This window comes from Rhineura floridana, chromosome 6 (assembly GCF_030035675.1).
Source record: "Rhineura floridana isolate rRhiFlo1 chromosome 6, rRhiFlo1.hap2, whole genome shotgun sequence".
Classification (NCBI taxonomy): Eukaryota; Metazoa; Chordata; class Lepidosauria; order Squamata; family Rhineuridae; genus Rhineura; species Rhineura floridana.
In genome coordinates this window covers 15,615,517-15,637,456 of record NC_084485.1, presented here as the reverse complement: position 1 = coordinate 15,637,456, position 21,940 = coordinate 15,615,517, and the positions used below count along the sequence as shown (strand labels likewise).

Sequence of the window (21,940 nt, the reverse complement as noted above, 5' to 3'; positions counted from 1 at the left end):
GTTAAGTCACTTTTGAGTTCCTACTGGATCAGACCAAACAGCCTATCTAGTCCAGCATCCTGTTCTTGCTGTGGCCAACCAGATACCTATGGGAAGCCTGCGAGCAGGATGTGAGTACAACAGCACTCTTCCCACTTATGTTCCTCAGGCATTGTGGCTAGTAGTCATTGATAGCCCTGTCCTTCACAAATTTGTCTAATCCCCATTTCAAGCCATCCAAGTCGGTGATCATCACCACATAGTTTAACTATGTGCAGTGTGACATACGTCTTTCAGTCTTCCAACATTCAGCTTCATTGGATGACCCCAGATTCTAGTGTTATGAGAGAGGGAGAAAAATTCCTTCCTATCCACTTTCTCCAAACCATGCATAATTTTATATACTCTACTATGTCCCTTCATCCTTACTTGCCTTTTTCTAAAAAGCCCCCAATGTTGGAACTTTTCCTCGTAGAGGAGCTGGTCCAGCCTCTGATGTATTCCAAGTGTGGCTGCACCATAGGTTTCTATAATGGCATTATGATACTGACAGTATTATTTTCAGTCCTATCCCTAATTATTCTTCCCATGGAATTCACCTTTCCACAGGTGAACTGCCACATGCTGGATTACATCTTCATCAAGCTGTATCCACCATATGATCTTTTCTTGTCACTCACCAACAGCAAAAACCCCATTAGCTTGTATGGATTGTATGGACGTTAGGATTTTTTGCCCCAATGTGCATCACTTTACAGTTACTGGGATTGAACTGTATTTGTCATTTTAATGTCAGTTTGAAGGGATCCTTCTGGAGCCTTTTGCAGTAGCCTTTTATTTTTACCACCCTGACCACCTCTAGTAGAAGAGAACTGAGATATAACACTTTTTTTTTTTACAAAAATAAGTAAGTTTATGTATGAACACAGAGATGATTTGCTGTCAGCACATAACAGCACATTTCCATGAAGCTTCATCTTGGGATTTTTGAAAACTGGTTGACAAATTTGCAGGTCCTGAGTCTCGGGTTGCCAAAAGACCAGGAAAAAAACCTGGCCTGGTCTGCTCCTGTGTCTTTAAGAACAGCTTGATCTACGGAAACCATTTTCATAGCCAGAGCCCAGGAGGTAAGCACTACCACCGCCTTACGCCTGCAGACTAAAGTGCTACTAAAGGCACAGAGCAAGAGCCAGCTCCATAGTTGGCCATTCTAACTGGGTAGGTTTTTGGATGGTAACCAGAAGCAAAGGTCAAGGCTCTTGAATTTTTAGTAATGATTGAGTAACATAATTTGATCAGGTGTCAGCTTTTTTTCACTGCCACACTTGAGACATGTGACAAGAGTCTCTCTCCTAAGCAGGTTAATACACACATCCATTTGTAGCACAAAAATGTAGCTTTTTTGAATGCAGTGTCATTCATGCCCATCCTCAACATGCTGCTTTCAATCTAGATTGTTTGTAGATCTTGCTGTCAAGGCGGGTGGGTGTTGTTACTTGATATATGTTTGAAAACCCTTCCCTTTTGATCTTGGTATACATGCACTTAAATGTTTGGGCAGGTGTGGATACACACCCCATTACCGGGGCTGCCCACAACTGTTTTCAAATGGACACAGTGCAGTGCAGTGCAGGATCAGTCTGCAATGAACTTTATTTTTGGAATGAAACCAACTTGTCAAGAATCACTTTCCAGGGCCAAAAAGTATGCAATAGTTTCTGTAGGTTGTGTGTGGGCCCGTAGAAAAAAACCCAAGATCTCAGTCTCCATTGATTCTAGAATAAAATGTTGTATGTGTACTGTACACAGCCTAGGAGTCTGGTCTTCCTCTTTATGTTATCACCCTACATGTGGACAATGGAAACTGGTGGCTCTCACAGTGGGGCAGTGAATCCCCACTGGGTTTTAGTCTGAACTTTCAAGGAGCTATCCAAGGTACTTGAGCACCTTGGACAGCTCCTTGAAAGTTCAGACTAAAACCCAGTGCAGATTCACTGATCCACGGACATCAGGCGCCACTTCATGTGGGGCTATGACCTCTGTGCCCCAGCTCTGCCAAGAGCACAGTGCATGTGGGAAAGGTGCAGTCATACCCAGAGTTCTATAAAATGCAATACCAGAGATGTACCATCTGGTATAATTGCCAACCCACAGATGGGCACATCTTTCCCAGGGTGTGCCTTTGGTATGAAGGCTGGCTATCATTTCAGGCAAATATTCCAGTGAACTGGCAGATCCTGTGCCATAGGTTGATGCAGGAAGAAATGCTTGATACTGCTGTATTTTGCAGAGCTTGGTTTTGTAGATGAATTCCCCCCTATGTGGAGGGGGGGAGCCCAATCAAAACACTGACTCTACCAGATAACAGTTAAATCTGGAATGATTTTCTTTGCTTGGGACATGATACCTTATTGTTTCAGAATTTAAATCGAGATAATGAGATTAAGTTGTGGGCTTCCTCCTCACGACTACTTCCCAATTTATTTAAGAGATTATCTGGCAGTGAGAAAGTTTTATCTGCATGGATTCCAAATTGTATTTAGTAACCAGATTAAGCCCTCTTAGGGTTTCAGTGAAGCTCACTGAATCTTGCATTATTTGAAACTGTATACCACTGAATCCACCTCAGCTTCATTTCTGAATTTAAAAGCAAGTAGCGCATTTAATCTTGAACTTGGCAAGAAGTTTTTATTAAGTGCTCAAGGAAATGAATAATTGCTTTCTTCTACAAGGTTTAGTCAGTTGCATTTCTAAATGTATAACCTCAGGAAATTTAAGAAGAGAGATTCTGAATCTGAAAGATCCACTAACTTATACCATGTTGACTTGCTATTGGGATGTGCAACAGTTTAAATTATGCAAACTCTGGTCAAATTACACAGACTAAGACTGCAAGGTCAGATCCTGAAAAGGATATTGGTAACTTTAAGATCAGATGACAGGACAAAGTTCTTATGATGAGGCTGAGACAGGTAATTTCCCTCTTTACTAGTCCTCATCTCCACTGAAAATAAAAATGAAGTAAGTATAAAAGTCACTTACATCCACCCGTTATCTTTGCCTCTCTGGCCCTCTTATCCCTCTGTTGTCTTCTCCCTCCCCTTGTCTAAATGTAGATTGTAAATTCATCCAGGTAGGGACAAGTTACTGTGTGTAGTAGAGACGGCACTATTTATTTATTTATTATTTAATTTGTATCCCGCCCTTCCCCCAGCAGGAGCCCAGGGTGGCAAACAAAGCTCTAAAAACACTTTAAAACATCATAAAAACAGATCTTAAAATACATTAAAACAAAACAGCGTTAAAAACATTTTTTAAAAAAACAACTTTAAAAAAGGGTTAAAAACATTATTAAAAAACATATTAAGCAATTCTAACACAGACGCAGACTGGGATAGGTCTCAACCTAAAAGCCTTGTTGAAAGAGGAAAGTTAATTAAAGATGGCCACCCCCTGCTGCTGCTCGCTGCAGTGGAGGATTGCAGAACCAACAGAAAACATGGGAAAAGACACATAAACTACAAACAGGAAACACCATGTTATCCAGTTATTCCACAAGTGTATAATACTATCATTCAGAAATATTTTTGTTAAAAACAAGGGGTATCTAGGAAAGAGAAAGCCATCTTATAAGATATCCCAAAGACATTAATTTCAGCTTAAACCATGACGTGCAGAAAGAAGAAAATTACACAAAATTATGGGTGCATGTATAGCAAGATATTACACACGACAAATACCATGCAAATTAACACCATGCAAATTAACAGCATGCAAAGTCTAACATGGCTATCCCAGCAGTAATTTATATGTAGCATCAGTGTACAGTATTTTCTGGTTGCTGATAAGGTATCAGTTTTAGCCAATTTAGTCTGAAATCCAAACCCCCTTTGCACCGGGGTGGAGGTGTGAACTGGTCAGAATTGACACCAGCATCACTCCATGGATAGGAAACTCCCCATTCTGCCCACCTTATGGACAGACAGGCAGAAGTGCCACTGGCAGAATCCCCATTGTAGAAGACCCCAATTGGGGCATTCCAGGGGTGTGGCTGAGTTGGCCCAGGATCTGCTGGATCCTGAGCCAGCTCCACTGTGGTCACATGGCAGCATGGGACCCGATCCGGACCCAATCAAGGTACTCGGCTCGAGGCTGGTGCAGCAATTTACTTGTCCCCAACTCCACCTTGGCCAGCATGAACCGCAGGCTGTGGTTGCTGTGGTGGTTTCATAGAATCATAGAATAGTAGAGTTGGAAGGGGCTTATGTTCAGGGCCGGCTCCAGACATGTGGGGGCCCTTGGGCATCAGCTTGACCTAGCCCCCTGCTGGGTCGGTGGGTGTGCACGCATGTGCGTACACATGTGTGTGTGGCCCCCCTGCACGTGCCGCCCCTCGGCCCCCCTATTTGTCTAGTCTTTACCATTGCCCTTAATGAAGATGGCGGCCGTGGTTTCCCTAAGGGGAATGAAGCCTCCGCCGCCATCTTTGTTGATGGCACATGTGCGTGCTATGCACGCACATCTCTGCTATCAACTAAGATGGCGGCAGCGGCTTCAGTACCTTAGCGAAGCTTCGGCCACCATCTTCACTACGGGCAATGCTAAAAAGCCAGCTGACAGGTAAGTGGGGGGCGTGGGGAGGTGCAGATCACGGAAGGGGAGCGGAGGGCCCCTCAGGGGTTCCTGTAGCTCCAGGGCCCTCGGGCCAGTGCCCAACCTGGCCACCCTTTAGAACCGGCCTTGCCTATGTTACCAAATTCTTCCACGCTACTCAGCTTGATTGAACTGTGAAAGACCAACCCAAATTGTATTTGCATTTTGACAAATTTGTAGGGCAGTCCAATATCTCAGTGAGGAGGTCAGGTCTCCTGCTCCCCTGGTGCATTCACTACAGCTGCCCAATTTCCCTGCTTTTTAAAGTTTGATAGAAATATCTGTGGGCTATAGGTACATTCTTAAAACACAAGGTTTTTTGCCTATTAGAGATAAAGCTATGAAGTGAGCAGCAAATCGCATGGCACCTACAAATTGCTAGTCAGCTTTCCTCGAGGGGTACAGAAGACTGCTAAACTGTAACAGTGGCAGAATAGCCCAGCTGTTCTTTCTCTGAGCATATAACTCCCCCCCTTCAGATGTTAGCATCCTATGCCAAGGACAACCTCATGGTGGGGGATCACACCTACTGGTCCAGCTCTCATCACACATGATCCCCCAAGTCTGAAGGGTGAGCTGCACTTGCCTAGGTTACTCCAGACTGTCGGAAGTCCTGTGTCAGGGTTGCAGAACCTCAGGCAAGACCTTGAATGTGGCCCTCCAGGCCTCTCTATCCGGCCCTCTGATTCTCCCTCTGATCATTAACTTGGATCTTGCTTATTATTTACTTGCTCAGTGGTGTGCACGTAAACCTAATGTTAAATGGGAGGCCCACAGCAGGGGCCTTGATGATCATTTCATCGTTACTTCACTCATGAGGGGCTTTTTTAAAAAACAAACAGACAATTAAAACCATGCATGCTATCAGCTATGAATCTGAGTAAAACCATTTATTCTGTTGCGAAGTTTATTCTTATTTTATTTTTAAAAAGTGTTGACAGCCAATGGCTACTAATAATTCTTGATCAACTTATAAAACATTTGCAGGAAAACAACGGGGCTTGCTCCGGAGCACACACGCAAAACTTTACAGCGTAAGAGGTGAATGGGCTTCATACAGAGTAAGGAAGAAAAAAAAGGAAAATTAATGCACCCAAAACTATGCAAGCCAAACACTCAGTTTAAAGGGCCTGTGGAGTTGCAAAGCCACATTCCAGCCTGCCCGGCATTCCTGTTGCTCCGCTCGACCCTTTGAAAACTATTACGCACAAGGGCCGCTAGAAAGGATGCCCTTCCGCCTTGATATTTGCATGGCCACGCCCCGCTGCGGCCACGCCATTGGCCGAGCCGCCTCGCCAGTGACACTGTAGCGCGTGCGGGGCTGCGGAGTGGACAACGGGCGGTCGGAGCGCGCGAGCGAAAGCTCAGGACTGATAAGCATCCGGCACCACTCTTATTAGCATAGGCCGCGCCCTTTCCTTGCTACCGATTGGTCGGCTTTGCGGGAGGAGTGCGAAAGGCAGATTGGGGAAAAGGGCTTCTTCTCGTCACGACCCTTCCCGCCTCGCGATTGGATGATTCGGCTTGCCTGTCAAAGAGGGAGGGGCGGGGTTGGGGGCGAGAGGGAGAGTGAGAGGGAGGAGGGGAAAAGGAGGAGGGAAGAAGACGACGGTGAGGGTCTCACTTCCGCCTTGGTGTCAACGGGTCTCGTCAGGGGGCTTGTAAGCGAGCGAGATAGCGCGCGCCGCGGGAAGGGGAGAGACTCGTGTCAGGTAACCAACCGCCCACAGCGCTTAACCGGCGCCCTTCTCCTCGCATCTCTCCTCCCTGCCAACCCCTCAGCCCAGTTAGGAGCCTGGCACTGAGGAGAGGGCAAACAGCTGGAGCCCAACGGAGGAGGAGGCATAAGCTTCTCCCGGCCTGCCTGAGGGAATCCTCGCATGAGAAGAGGAGGGAGGGGGAACTATTTGAGGAGAAGAAGGAGGGTCTGAGGGTTCACCGCCTCTCAAGGCCACCCTGAGGGACGGCGGGGGAGAAGGGTCCTTCTCTTCCACACCCCCCCCCCAGCTGTGAGCATTTTTCCTGACAGGGTAGGCTGGTTGGCCACTGTGAGGCCAAGGATGCGGGGCTACATGGGCCACTGGCCTGATCCAGCCGGCTCTTCCCATGTGCTTAGACCAGGGCTTCGAGAGATGGATGGAGCGTGGGTGGGCCACATCGATGCCTTCCCAGCTGGCCTTCTTAAAGGAAGGGCCGTAGTCCAGTGGCAGAGCACGCGATTCGCGTGCGGGAGCGGCCCCGGGTTCAGCCCCGAGCATCTCGAGGTAAGGCTGAAGAAGATCCCCCGGTGTGCCGCTGCAGGCCGTACTGATTTTGATGGTCTGACTCTGTGCAAGGCAGCTTCTTCTAGGGGAAGGGCCCTAGCTCGGAGGCAGAGCATCTGCTTTACATCCACAAGGGCCCAGGCGCTGTCTTTGGCATCCCCCAGTAGGGAAGCGGGAAAGACTTCCAGCGTGGGATGCTGAAAGGCTTGCTGCCAGTCATTGTAGACTGAACTAGAATGGGCCAGTCACTCGCCTGATGCGAGATAAGGCGGTTTCATATGTTCCTATTTGTCTCTCTTACCAGCTTCTCTTCAGAGAGGAGGGGGGAGTTATTTGGGAGCAGAAGAGGGTCTGACTTTTGTCCCCTCATGCGTCCACTGTGAGGGGGGAAAGGCTCTTCTCCTCTAATTATTCTCCCAAAGCAGTTTCTTCTATGAGGAGAGCAGTTGAGGGGAAAGGCTCCCTCTTTGAAGATACAAGCATATAGGTTCCCTTAACCATAGGGTTGCCAACTTCCTTTTTTGTGTGTGTACGCATTGGTGGGGTTCCTGCTCCTGTGCTCTTAACAGCAACTCATTTTGCAAACGTTGATATGCTTATCTCAGCATGTTGAAAAACTTTACTTGCTGATTTCTGCAGATCAATTGGTTCCGGTCACATGACCACGATTAAGATCACAAGAGGGCTCTTGCAGTTTTAAATTATTTTTTGTGTTCAGTTAGTAACCCTGGTGATGACGGCAGGATTTAACCTTAGGACAATGGTTGGGATCCTTTTTTAGATCAAGGGCTACATTCCATCTGGGAAGCCACATGCTGTGGTGGTACTAGAGATAAAAGACGTGGAGCAATGAATGTAGCATTTCCCGTTCTACAGTTGCCTAGTTTCCATACACACATATGCTGCTTTCTAACCTCCATCAAGGCAAACAAGCATCAGAGTTCAAGGACACATTCTAACCAAGCAAAAACACTCAAGGAGGACATGAAGTGAGATTGGTGAAGGTTATTGCCTGTGGAGAGGCTTGGAGGGTCACATTCAGTCTGTGGTCCTCAGGTTCCTCAACTCTGTTTTAAGGCCTCTAGTTGGTGATTTCTCCCATAGAGTGAATAGCCTTGCTGCTTCATATTCCATCCCTCATCAGTGTTCTTGATTTGCATTCCTTCATTTGCCTTGGGCAAAGAGAGATCAGCTTGTGATCTTTGTAGTATGTAGATAAGGTATATCGCCATAAGCCTGAATGTGCCCTGCTATTCATCCTTCCTTCCTGAGATGAAAGAACCCCTTCAAGAATGTGTGGCCATATTTCTCTTGTGTTTTACTCACCAGACTGAGGAGGTGAACAGGTTCTAATCATCATCAAAACTGAAATTTCAGCTCCTGACTTGGACTAGATATGACCTTCTTCATAGAGGAAGAAGTTCACTCTTCCTAGTTCAAGGAAGAGGGCAGAGAGAGGCGAACAGCATAACTTCCACATCTTGCAGGACTAAAGCCACCTTGGGAGTGGGGGTAGCTCATTCCAGGTTGGGAAGGGAAACATTCCCTGTCTGTAAGTGTGGAACCTTATTTCTTACCAGTGCTGTGGGGATAGACTTCAGTATTTATTTACTTAAATTATTTATAGGCTACTTTCTTGAACATAGCCTTCACAAGGTGGCATACAACAAATGATAGGACATAGATTAGGATATATTTGAAATATCAAAAGCATAAGAATGCAAAATTGTGGGGAAGTGTAGAGCATCGAGAATCAACGGCATAAACAGTGCTACAGAAAGACACACTGGAATAGATAAGTTAAAGAGACATGTTTTAAGGCCTGCACTGGAGTGGTAGTGTGTAGCACAGTAGGAAGGGAGTTCCAAAACTGTGGGGCCACCACCAAAGAAAACCCTAACTTTTATACCCACCAACCAAATTGAACTTACTGGTGGGTGAAGACAATTCTTTAATAAACCTGGCCCCAAACCATTAAGGGTTTAATTGTGGTATTGTCTTGCCTGGGGCAGGAATGATTCCTGGTTTGAGGTCTGTTGCCCTCATTCCGTGGCTGACCGCTTACTTCAGCCTGCTCCAGGGTATAACCGGTGACCACAGAAATAATTTCCTTCCTGTGAAGAGAACTAGGTAGAGAGTCTTTTGCCTGGGGATTAACCTATAGCTCTGTAGGGAATAAGACACCTAGATTCATTACATAACATTTGCTGCCCTGTTCCTTGGACTAATTCACTTTAGACTGCAGATACACTAAGGTAGTTAACTTCCTTGTGCCTTGGGTATGGAGTGCCCTGTCTCTTCTAACTTGGAGACAGTTTCTGGTCCTAGTTGTGTGACTATCCTGTTTCGGGGCAGAAGTGACCCCCTATTGGGAGAACTGAGCTTCTTATTCCATAGCTGACCACTCCTGAAGCAAATTGTGAGAGTTACATGGAAAGGAAATTTCCTTCTTTATCTCTAGTGTAATTGAGGATTTAAAAACAATGCGCCAATTGGAAGCTGGTGGTAAACTTACCTCTTTTAGAGATGGAGAAATTGGGAAAGTATGCCTTCTGCTTCCACCTCTAATCTGAATTGTAACAAAAGAGTTGAAGATGAGATCAAAATAAAGTTTCACCTTTTGAAGTAACTAGTGTAGGAGATAGGTAAAGTGGTGAAGAGTAAGGAGGTGGCAAGTACCTTGAATGGTCTTGATATCTCAGATTGCTGTTGTTTTTTTCTAAAAGTGTAGAACAATTGCTTCTTCCCCACTTTATTTTGCGGATCTTGTGTTCTTTGAGATTATGGAGGAGAGATCTGCATTTCAGATAAGAAAAGAGGTTGTTATGTTGTATCATGAAAATAGAAACACTAATATGCATAGCACATATGTATGTTCCTTGCCTTGCGCGATGCTCATCTTCCTGACCTGAGAAAAGGTCTGTAAAGGTCTGTTTTGTGGTGAATCTCAGAAATGGGATCATTAGCTTTGCTTTTTCACACGTCTAAATTCCAGACTGCTGTGATTTGTTGAGGTTCAGTGGACTGTATTTTGAGCACCTCATAATGGGCTCTGTATGGATCCCCTCTGATGCCAAGAGTGAGCAGAAGCAATGACAATCTTCAGAGAAAAATCAACTCATTTGCAATGTGGTGTTGGAGAAGAGCTTTGCGGATACCATGGACTGCAAAAAAGACAAATAATTGGGTGTTAGAACCAGGGCTGTGGAGTCAGTACACCAAACCTTCAACTCCGACTCCTCTATTTTTCTACTGTCCGACTCTGACTCCACGCAAAATTGCTTCCAACTCTACAGCCCTGGAAAGGGCTGTAAATGTCTTTTTAAATTGGAAGCTCTCATAGGAGCATTTTTATCGCTGCCCGAATATGCACTGATCTTGTCATCACAGCATTTGTCTTCATCGGGGTCCTGTGTCATACACTGACACACAAAATGTTTTCCATCTTGAGTTATGGTGAAATGCTCAACTACAGCTGACTTCATGGGAAGCTTCTGTGACATTTTGAATTTATATTTTAAAAAAATTGTCAATCAAAATTTATTTTGAAGTCGGAGTCGGTACATTTCTACCGACTCTGACTCCACCCAAAATTGCTTCCGACTTCACGACTCCGACTCCTCAGCCCTGGTTAGAACAAATTAAACCAGAAATATCACTAGAAGCTAAAATGATGAAACTGAGGTGATCATACCTTGGACACATAATGAGGAGACATAATTCATTAGAAAAGATAATAATGCTGGGAAAAACAGAAGGTGGTAGAAAAAGAGGAAGGCCAAACAAGAGATGGATTGATTGCATAAAGGAAGCCACAGACCTTCACTTACAAGATCTGAACAGGGTGGTTCATGACAGATGCTCTTGGAGGTCACTGATTCATAGGGTCGCCATAAGTCGTAATCGACTTGGAGGCACATAATAACAACAAAAGGAGACGTGTGACGAGTATGGGCTCCATAAAGTGCCTGAGTGGCTATTGTGCACCCTTATTTCTACTGCTTTTAGCTACATAGAAGTTTTAAAAAATTACACCTGTGAGTCAACAGATGTATGTATTACAGAAAAATACTTCCGTTACTGTGCTTGGCATGATGTATTAAACCGCTGCCTGGCCGCGATAATGGACTGGATGAGAGCCAATAAACTGAAGCTCAATCCTGACAAGACTGAGATGCTGTTGGTGGGGGGGCTCTCTGCCCAGATGGCTGATGTCCAACCTGCCCTAGATGGGGTTACACTCCCCCTAAAGGAGCAGGTCCGTAGTTTGGGGATTTTATTAGATCCGCTCCTGTCACTTGAGGCTCAGGTAGCCTCGGTGGCACGGAATGCGTTCTACCAGCTTCGGCTGGTAGCCCAACTACGACCCTATCTGGACAGGGAGAATCTCGCCTCAGTTATCCATGCTCTGGTAACCTCTAGATTGGACTACTGTAATGCACTCTACGTAGGGCTACCTTTGAAGACGGTTCGGAAACTTCAGCTAGTGCAGAATGCTGCGGCCAGAGTTCTTACTGGGACAAAGAAATTTGACCATATAACACCTATTCTGGCCCAACTGCACTGGCTACCAATGTGTTTCTGGGCCAGATTCAAAGTGTTGGTTCTTACCTATAAAGCCTTAAATGGCATCGGACCGCAATACCTGGTGGAACGCCTCTCCAACTATGTGCCTACCCGTTCGCTTCGCTCGACCTCGAAGGCTCTTCTCTGGGTCCCGACTCATAAGGAGGCCCGGAGAATGACAACTAGATCTAGAGCCTTCTCAGTGGTAGCCCCCGAATTATGGAATGCCCTCCCTGACGAGATACGCCTGGCGTCTTCTCTTCTATCTTTTCGGCGCCAGGTAAAAACCTACCTCTTCGCCCAGGCATTTTAAATGCATTTTAAGCTTAAACTTTGTAATTGATATTCTTATTTTAATCTTTTAATCTTGTGCTTAACATGTTTTATAACTGTATAATGAAATTCACACTTGCTCGTATTTTAAACGTATTTTATTCTGTTGTACACCGCCCTGAGAGCTCAATGCTATAGGGCGGTCTAAAAAATGTAAATAAATAAATAAATAAATAAATAAAATGATCACATGAGGGATAAGGTAGTTATGTATATTGTCAAAATAGAGCCTGGGTTTGTATCCTAGGTTAGCCATAATTTCCGTTCAGTGGCCACTGAAATGTGCTGTCAGCCACAGAGCAGAGGTCTGAACATAGTTAACCGCAGTTTAGCATAACTTCAAAACCTAAATTGTGGTTAACTGAAAACAAAAGAGGAAGTTTCCAGTGTCTTCCTCACAATGGCATTGGAGGAGACAGAAGGAACTGATGAGCCCAATGCTTATTCACCAGGTCACTGTAAATGGCCTGTGGTAAACTGGTTAATCGTAACTATGACTTATTGAAACAAGCCAGCTTCATAAACCATAGTCTGAAGTTTGCTTTTTGCAGTAAGCCGTGGTGGAGGCTAACTACAGGGTTTTTTGGAGTTGAATGTAATGTTAAAAGATTAAAAACAAGTTAAAGTTTCTGATCTTGCAGTTGCACTGGAGGAGAAGTAGGTACTGGAGAACAGATTCACTAATAAGCAAGAAAACCTTGCGGTTTAAGAATGTACGTATAGCCCACAGATATTTCTATTGAACTTTAAAAAGCAGGGAAATTGGGCAGCTATAATGATCCCAGGACTCATTTGCATTACACTAAAAGCTAAACCATAGATTATGATGATGGTACAATCTTTCATTTCAAGAACAAACATCTGAATTCGTCAGTGTGTTTGTGATGGTGAATTAGACTATAAAAAATTCTGCAAAGTTGAAAGGGTTAGATATGAAGATAGTACTGAGGGATATTTTACCCATGTAGAAGAGCAACACATTTTGAAATATAGTGTTAATTGCAAAACTCAGTTGTTTCAGGCAGCAGTTAGGGATTCTGAATTCTGTTGAAAGAATATGGTCAAAGTGCCTCTCACTTCTGTAAATAGGAATTCTGTAGAACTAATAATGAAAACTTTTCTGGTGGTCTACCTGGGCAATATTATATAGCCACTAGAGTGGCTGTATACAATAGCCAGCATGTATTTTTTGCATTCTGCAATATTAAATTGAAAATACCCCCGTGCCATTTGGATGCTTCCCATAAGCTCATTTCAAAACAAAACCTTTAAAAACGTATAGTCCTGAACTCAGAAACACTTGCTTAACAACCCTCTAAATTTTCATGGCGATACACAAAACAGTCAGAGATAATCAAGAGTTCAAAGTGTAAAAAGAGGGGGGGGGGAGACACCTGTTGGACTTTTTTCTGTCAGAGTTCTCATAATTTGTTGAAATTAATTAAAAATCAGCCATGTTCATAGAGTACCTATAATCCTATTACTGACCTTGCCCCATATTCTGACCTTCGTCTTCTGTAGTTTAAAAGTTTTTAAAAATGCCTGGCTGATTTTTAAATAATTTAAGAAATTTTGCATTATAGTCAATGTAACATGTGCCTCTGAGCATATGGTGAGTGGTGGCAACACCTACAAATAATAGAAACAAGACGTGCTGTGCTATCTTGTTTTAGCAGGGAGGAAGCAACAATATTAAGACAGTTGATAGAGTTCAGATAGTCACTTTAAATTTGTTTGATTTACTTTGCAATTTTAGTGAAGTTTCCTATAGGAAATAATTTTGTTTGCTTCTGTTTCTGTGAATATGTGAAGTATAGCAACACTAAAATTAATCTCCCAAAACAATTGTGGAACAATGACACTGACTGTTCTGCAGAATAGTCGCCAGTAGACATGAGGAGTGTCTCAGTTTACACAAGGTAAAACAGTGGGAGGTGAAATACATTCTAGTAAAATTCTAGGTGTGCTGTGTTTTTAATTGACTATGCCCACCTTTCCTTAAGTGGAGTGCTTTAAGCATAATAGGCTGAAAACATGCATCTTCGGATGGCAAGTTTGTTTTTTCCAACAGCTACAGTCATTACTTAAGTAGCAACATATTGTAATCAGTCTGATTTTGTATCAAACTGCAGTTTCAGATTCAACTGTTAATGCACCCAAAATAGAAATAGAACATAATCTCCAGTTTGAAACAAAAAAGGCTGTCATCATATGACATTGAGCAATAAAAAAGCTTTGAAATTAATAAAAATAAATTTGACACAGATTTCTAGGATGAATAATGAGAGAAATATAATTTTCTAGGTTAGATTTTCTGTAGAAACAGTAGTAACACAGGAAAGAAGGAAAGTAAGAAGAACACCAACAAACATACAAAAATGTAATTCTACATCTTTGGAGATGGCAGGTGTTGCCACCACTCACCATATGCTTAGAGGCACGTTAGCAAATTCTCGCAAGCTACACAGGAAATGGATTGGATTGTGAAAGACCAACCCAAATTGTTTTTGCATTTTGACCAATTTGTAGGGCAGTCCAGTATCTCAGAGAGGAGCTCAGGTCTCCTGCTCCCCTGGTGCATTCACTATAGCTTCCCAATTTCCCTGCTTTTTAAAGTTTGATAGAAATATCTGTTGGCTATAGGTACGTTCTTAACCCTCAAGGGTTTTTTGCCTATTAGTGGATAGAAATTATGTACAGTGTTGCTTGTTTTTATGCCTCACTAAACCTTGGTATATGATGAGAGGAAGGAGTTGCACACATAATGTATGAGCTTCAGTTATTGCTGCCAAATCCCTTTCTTCCCAAAGTCTTTGATATCTGTGCATGGAATTTTGTTGCAACTGCAAACTCATTTTCTGTAGCTTCAAGCACTCCTACCTCAGAGGTGCAGGGACCAAACTGAAGAATCTGATATAGCTTTGGGGGCCATGTTATGTAAAAACTATGTGCAATATTATTTTTTGTAAAATTCTATTCTCCTCTCCCCCAGTTAATAAAGCAATAAAATATTACATATAGCCAAGGGCCCTGTACAAAGAATAACATATAGTAAAAAAAAGTAGATAGTTGGTAGAAAGAGTTAATGTATAACTCAAGCCATTTGCACTGAAAAGGAAGGACAGTCTATTAGTTAAATTTCCTATGGAAGGAATACTGCATAACCTGCCCTTTCTTTGGCAAATCCCTTGGAAGGCTGATCAAGTTTAAGCTTCTGTTTAAGCTTCATTCACTTCAGAGATGCTTTTTCTGCTGTCTCCCTCAGCCTACCTATTTATTATTGATGAGGTTAGTTATACTTATTTACTACTTTTGAGTGATGTGATTTAGTCGAGTCTGAGTTAGGGATACGTCCAAGCATACATACTTGGTTTTAAGTGGCAAAGCTACTCTGGAAGCTCACTCACTGTTCATATGTATGTTTTTTCCCGCACTGAACTGAAGGAAAACTGTTTCTATACATTTGGGCTGAAGCTGGTTGTTCATTGCCTTGGATTGCTGAGGGCAGGGGCGTCACTACTGGGGTGTGGGGAGTGCGGATTGCACATGGGTGACACCATGAGGGGGTGACACCCAGAGCTGCCCTGCCCCATGCCGTTGCCCGGCAAAGGAGACGAGAAAAACTCCGGATCCTCCTCAGAGACACGCAGGTGGGCAGACGAGACCGGGAGCAGCGTCGGTGGGGTGAGGGAGGCGTGCCGGCGTTCCCAGGCCTGCTTCTCTGGCTGGGTGCCCCTCTGGCGCGCGCCCTCCCAGGGGCATGGACTGGGGTGGCTGGCCTCACACGCACATGCTCAGCACAAGATTTAAGGGTCGCCAAGGGCCCCCTGGCACCCAGTCCGGTGCGTGCCGAAAGCAGGCGTCCTCTTGCTGGCGGTGAAGCCTGGACGGGCCTTCCACCGTCAGCCTGGAGCGCGTGAGACCAGCCACCTCTGTCCATGCCCCTGTCCATGCACCCCCCCCGCACTCCCACTAGTGATGCCGCTGGCTGAGGGTTTGTGATATAAAGCCCCTCTGGTGCAGTTTTTCAATTTAAAAATTTAAATTCAAAAATTGTGTGCTCATTTTTTTTCCAGTGGTGCATGGCTTTAGTGAAGTGGGTTTTCTGGAAATTTTGAATTGAAAAATGCAAATTAGGCTAATTTATTGGGGTATCTGAATTGTTTTCAGTTTGCATCAGAAAATTTTCTGCTGTCCTAATTTAGCATGTTTATTTTACTTGTATTTAGTAAACAAAACTTTAAAAAGTACCTCATGTTATTTTTGTTGTACCAATACACTACAGGTATTTGACCTGGAATATCCGAGAGGGAAAATTAAAAAAAACTTATGTGGTTTAAAAGTTACATCAAATAGTCATTTTGATTGGGATATCTGTATAGGTATATTGGAGCCAGTGTGGCAAAGTGGTTAGTGTGTTGGGAGACCAGGGTTCAAACCCCCACTCAGCTATGAAGCTCACTGGGTGACAACCTTGGGCCAGTCACTGCCTCAGTCTTACCTACCTCACAGGATTGTTGTGAGGATAAAATGGAGAGGGGAAAACTATGTGTGCCATCTTGAGTTCCTGGGAGGAAAGGTGGGATATAAATACAATAATAAATACAATAATAAATACTTGTAAAAATGTAAAGACAATAGCATGTACTTAAGTTGTTTTAGGGGAAAAAAGAAAGTACTGAAAACTGTTGATATGTTATTTTTATTCCTCACACCTCTGCTTACAATTACAAATCGGTGACATACTCTCTCATACTTAGAAAACCATTATTTACAATTTACAGTAGGGCCCTGCTTTACGGCGTTTCGCTTTATGGCAATTCGCTAATACAGCGGTCTCAATCAGACACAATTAGACTAAAGCCCCACTCATATGGTGCTTGTTCTGCTTTTATGGTGGTTTTCGGGCATCGTGCGCCATTCTATTAAATGAGTTCTGCTTTACAGCGGGGGTCCGGAAAGTAACTCGCCATATGAGTGGGGCCCTACTGTACTACCAAGTTTGCCTAATGGAGGGCATTTGCAATTGCCCTCCATTCATTGTTACCATTGAACTTATGAAATAGCAAATTTTCCACGGAAAAATAAAACACTGGAAAATTTTCCCAGCACACATCACTGTATGGCTTAGATTCCAAGTCTTAGAACTAGAGATGTGAAAGTGTGGAAGAAACCTGGAAAAATTCTGAGGGAAAAACAGAAAACATGCCCCCCCATTTTTCTAGGTTTTCCCCCCTGGGCCTTCACATCTCTACTTAAAACTGTAGGACTTCTGGATCTTTAGCAACTGCAGGACCTACTCTATTGCAAACACCTGTCTCTCAGACATATCTGGATTTTTACACATTTTTTTCCTGTTCTTTTTCTCTCCCTTCTTTTCCCTTACAACCAATCAGCCTGAGATTGTCTCAAGTAGGTTAGAAATGAAAACATTGTTTTAATGCAGTAGAAACTCTGTCGATTACAGTGAGGGGACTTCTGTGTATGCTTTGTACTCTGAGGAGGCATAGCTCTTCCTTTAATGCCTAAAGGCAAGATTATGAGAAGCATATAAAAAGGGTGTGTGTGTGTCTTTTGGCACCTGCCACATGCTTGTAATTTACCACTGAATATAGATAATGAATATAATATTGCTATTCAGTGCTGTTTACTTAAATTTCCATGCAGTGGCTCATTTGAACTTTTCATTTGTCCTGCCTGCACTAACAGGAATTGAAATTTGTTTCAGGGCTGCTGCTTGTATATTGTAGTAATTTATCTTTCTTTACAAGGGCATCAGCGCATCTGCACTGTAAGGCTGTTCTCAAGGGCTTGTTTTGTAACATTCCACTCTAATGCCAGTTAGTTGGAATTAATGGTAGGTGGGGATGTGGGATTTTAATGGATTTTGGAATGGAAAGTAGACCTGACCAAATACCAGGCTTAGAAAAATCTGAGGTGTGTAAAGGGGGGGAGGGATTGCTTGTTCGTAAAAGGAAAATAAAAGATTGGAGTTGGCTTTGCACTTTTAGGGTTAGTGCTAGTGCAATGGGGTTCCCCCCTCTCCTCCCCCTGCACCATCCCCAAATCTCTAAAGGGTTGGTGGAGTCCCCAGAACAGATATTGGGGGAACATGGGGGGAGGAGAAGGAAAATCTTTTGTATGTGGGTTGAAATATTGCTGAGTGTGAGTGGTTCATATATGAGTGGTTGGTTGATATAGATGGTGTATAAGGTCATGAATAATTGTAGTGGTTGTGTGGAATGGATGAAGAGTGAGGTGGTTGAATGAATATGTGTTATGTTTAGGGTTGCCAGGTCAGAAGCATCCCAAACACTGAGATTTCAGGAGCGGGCCCGAGTGATGTCATTAAGCATGATACATGAAACATCAACCATAGTTGCTTGGAACATACAATTCAAACAAAAACATTTCTGCGATTGGAAATCAAGAAATCTTAGCTAAAAGGTGGAGCCTGGGTAGGGAACATTTAATCTAGCCTGCTTGCTTCTGGCAAGAAGGGTTTAAGTGCTCTCAGGCCAGGCCAGTCACTAGAAGGATTGTAGGAAGAAAGGAGCCTAGTGTCATGGAGGTGTTAGATGGGAGCACTCAAAGAGTCAAGTTGGACGCTCCGAAGGCTGCAATTCAGCCCCATAGAACTCAGTAGAACTTGCTTCTGAGTAAATATGGTTTGGATTGTGCTGTTAAAGCTTGACTAGGAATCCTTTGCAAAGATATCCATATCCTTTACCGATTTGACCCTTCACTTCAGAAAGAAGTTTGAGAAATGAGTAAGAGCAAGAAGATTCTCTACCCTTTTCTGTCTTGCCTGTGGGCTGCTTTAAACTCACTTTGACAGCCAACCCAATTCTAGTGAGTAATAATTGACAGAGAAAAAACACACATGGTTTGGTCTACCTTCACAGACAGCAGCTTGGGAACAACAACACTTGCAGCCACACTTCCCAGTATGTGAATTCTCTTTTACTACTGTTGGGCAAGAAACAAACCATCATGCAACCAACAAGGTGCATCATCAGTAGGTTTAAGAGGGTTGAGCTGAGCGAATGGAACCACTGTTGCTTCTATGGATGTAAGGGAGTGAGGTTAAAGGTAAATGAAATGTAAATAGAAAAACAAAAACAAAATACAGTGATGATTTCCTAAATACCATACCAACTACAACCAAATTCTTATGAGTAAGGCAGAAAACTCACCAGCCCACAACCATTCAGGATTCCTAAGCAAAAACCAATACTAAAAAATCCTGACAGCCAGTCACCCAAGGTCACAGAAATCCCCATGCAGCACAACCTGACCTGGGGGCTGCAGATAGTGCAGAATGCTGTGGCACGATTGCTGGCAAGAGTGAGACCCTGTCAGCATATAATATCTCTGCTCTGAAATCTGCACTGGTTGCCTATTTGCTACCAGGCCAAGTTCAAGGTGTGTTTTCCATGTTACAGGTGCCACATAGTATTTGTTCTGCTCTTGTAAGAAATCAGTATTTTAGTGTGGCAGCACCTATGCTTTGGAACTCCCTGCCTATTGACATTAGGTAGACACCTTTTCAGCATGTACTAAAAACATCTTTGTTTAGGCAAATCTACCCAGGCATGTAGAAGCTACTGTGTTTTTTATCTGTTTTTTAACTCATTGTTGGTTTTATTATTTTGAATGTTTTTAAATACCTGTCTTTCACTGTTTTTGCCAGTAATGTTATTGGTTTAATTCCTTCTGTAAACCTCTTTGAGGTATTTTACAATAAAGCAGTATATAAATGATGTAAATAAAATACATAAATAAATTTTGGCATCACTGTGGCCCTTGGGTCTCTTTCCACTTTTAGGAACAAAGGAATCTCAGGCCATTTGGTACCATCTAGTTCAGTATTGATGTCATGGACTAGTATTGGCTCTCCATGATTCCAGGCAATAGTCTTTTCAAGAAATTGAATTTTAGACCTTTGCATGCAAAGCATATGCCCTACCACTGAGCTACAGCCCTTCCCCTGCTTAAAAAAGTATATTTTAAAACAATTCTTTTCAGTTCACTAGTGAGTGCACATCATACCAAGGGCAGATACACACCATACATTTAAATCACATTCAACACACATTTGAAGCATGTGAATCACACCAGAGAATCATGGGAACTGTAGTTTGTTAAGGTGGTGGGAACTATAATTGTGAGGAGGAAACTGCACTTCCCAGGATTCTTTAGGGGAAGTCATGTGCTTTAAATGAAGAAATATTTATATAAGCATGACTGTCAAAGATGTTTATTATTTACACAACCTGTAAAGATGTTTGTAGTGCAATCCTTTGTTTGTTTACTCAGAAGCAAGTCCCAGTGTATTCAATGGGGCTTATTCAAACGGGGAAGCGTGCACAGAACTGCAATCTCAAGTGATAAGGAACTTCACTCACCCATCCCAAAATCAGAATCATGCCACTTTAAGCTGTTTTGCAACTGTTTATACTTGTTTTTATGGTTATTGGATTTTAAAGGGATTTATGCCTTGGTTTCCAATCACCAACCCTACCTCACAGGGTTGTTGGGAAGACTCCATATACATACACTCACTGCAGATGTAAAAATGCATACACCCCATATAATAGTTTATTTTCAAAACCAGTTGGTCATTTCAGAACATTTTTAAAAAATAAAATAAAATCAGTATTAGTTTCCTACATAATAAAAGCAGTGATACCTATGGAAGCCCTGCCTCATTGCTTTAAAAAGTAGGATTGGAGGGGGAGAGACAGATTTACAACACAAAAGTCAATTCTTTGCTATGTTCACTCAAAAGTCCCATTAATTTACAGCACAATCCTAACCATGTCAACTCAAAAGTAAGTCCTATTGAATTCAACTGGGTATGTGGGATTAGCACTGTAGCTTATTCCCAGAAAAGTGAGTACTGGATTAAAGCTTCATATTGGGAAGGTTTTCAAAATCTTGCCCTCTTCAACAGCCCAGGAGAATTTAAACTTGTTTGACTTCTGCACATGAGAGAAAAAGACTGAAAACTATATACTTACTCAATTTATGAAACAATAGTTTTCAGGCATTGCAATGTGGTCTTGGTACTGCCAGAGGTCAACATTTATTGGCTGAAAGGGCAGCATTAGAGCAGCCAGCTACGAGCTCTAACAGACATTGTGGGGGCTGGCTGGCTGATGTTTTGGTGTATATGTCGAGAACCAGACCACCTAGAAACTTATTTTTTTTAAAAAAAATGAAAGCTGACAGTCCAGAGATTAAGGCAGTTTACCTGGAGAACTGGATAGGACCCCAAAAATCCAGAGTCTCCGGGCAAAAATCAGACACTTGGCAACCCTGGTTATGTTACATTGGTTGGAATTTTACATCATGATGCTTTGTAATGCTGTCTGTCTTTAGATTTATATTGTGCTTTTTGTATATGAATATTGTTTATGTATTTGTTTTCTATTTTTATGTAAATCCTTTGACATGGTTTTATTGTACTTATTGTGTTTATGTATATTTATGTATTTTTTTGTAAGGCGCGTCAAGATCTATAAATGGTCTATAAATGGAATACTTACATACATACATACAAATACAAAGAGAAATCCTTGCACTGACAGAATGTTCACATTAGAGTTACTGTGGATGCAACTCAATGTATCTAATATGAAAATAGGTGGCAAATGCTATCTTAGAGTCAATTGCATATGATGGCAGCTATGTTTGTTTAATCATTTGTCTGTCCCATTAGTCTATGGTGGGGGACAGGCAGGTGCCTAATTTTTGCATCAGGAGGAGCGTGGCAGTAACAAGGGCTGAATCCTTCCTTCCCCCACCTTACCTTTCCTTAATAAATCTCCAGCCTGGCTGAAATGCTGGAAGTCAGTCAGGCTGGTAGAAAAGTATCTGAAGTGATGGAGTAAGAGGCAGTTGGGGGCAGGGGCTATTTCCATCTACCACATCCTTGTTTGATGTAAGAATTGGACACTGGCACTCTGTTATATGTGAATGGGGCAAACATATGATTGTAGCCATCACTGAGTCTCATTTTATGTCTTATTTTTACAATCAAATAGCAGGCATAGACTCAACTTTCTGAGAAAAACTTAGGAAAGCTTGTGTCTACCCAGTTCAGGACCAGACAAGATGCAATACCATGCACACAATTAGCT

General features: G+C 42.8%; 1 protein-coding gene across 2 annotated transcripts in view; it reads left to right on the top strand.

The window, feature by feature from the left end:
- Positions 1–6,213: 6,213 nt before the first annotated feature.
- OSBPL2 (oxysterol binding protein like 2) overlaps positions 6,214–21,940 on the top strand; it is a 105,306-nt gene continuing 89,579 nt past the window's right edge. For both annotated transcript variants that reach the window (XM_061631091.1, XM_061631092.1), the window contains exon 1: positions 6,214–6,344. The gene's annotated coding sequence lies outside the window, so the exon portion shown is untranslated. The remainder of the gene's footprint in view (positions 6,345–21,940) is intronic.